This window comes from Hyposmocoma kahamanoa, unplaced genomic scaffold, assembly GCF_003589595.1.
Source record: "Hyposmocoma kahamanoa isolate Upper Pololo Valley unplaced genomic scaffold, ASM358959v1 89, whole genome shotgun sequence".
In the NCBI taxonomy this organism is placed as follows: Eukaryota; Metazoa; Arthropoda; class Insecta; order Lepidoptera; family Cosmopterigidae; genus Hyposmocoma; species Hyposmocoma kahamanoa.
Genome location: NW_020654520.1, coordinates 3,183,816 through 3,184,108, shown reverse-complemented (window position 1 = coordinate 3,184,108; position 293 = coordinate 3,183,816). Strand labels below are relative to the sequence as shown.

The following is a 293-nucleotide window of genomic DNA, read 5'->3' as shown; positions in this document are numbered from 1 at the left end:
AACATATCGTGTATTTTTTTAAATTCCCGCTTAGTACTTCGTTTCTAATGTCATCTGAGAAAACGAGATGTTCATGTGATGTAGATGGACGCTCATCTAAGCAATCGTTTTTATCCAAAATTGCACTTTTGAAAGAGATTCCGTTTAAAGCTGTCTTGGTGGTCGTATCGAAGTTTATTAAAACATAATTTTCATATTTTGAGTTTTCTCAAGACAAAAATCAATTTGTGGTGAGTTCAGCCGCCTTTTACCATGTGTTTACATGGTATAAATAAAATATATAAGTTGTTGAT

The 293-nt window shown here is 32.1% G+C and overlaps 1 protein-coding gene across 1 annotated transcript in view; it reads left to right on the top strand.

The window, feature by feature from the left end:
- The window catches only part of LOC113236115 (GTP-binding protein REM 1), a 361,807-nt gene that overhangs the window by 249,540 nt on the left and 111,974 nt on the right, over window positions 1-293 (top strand). The gene's annotated exons all lie outside the window — the stretch shown is intronic.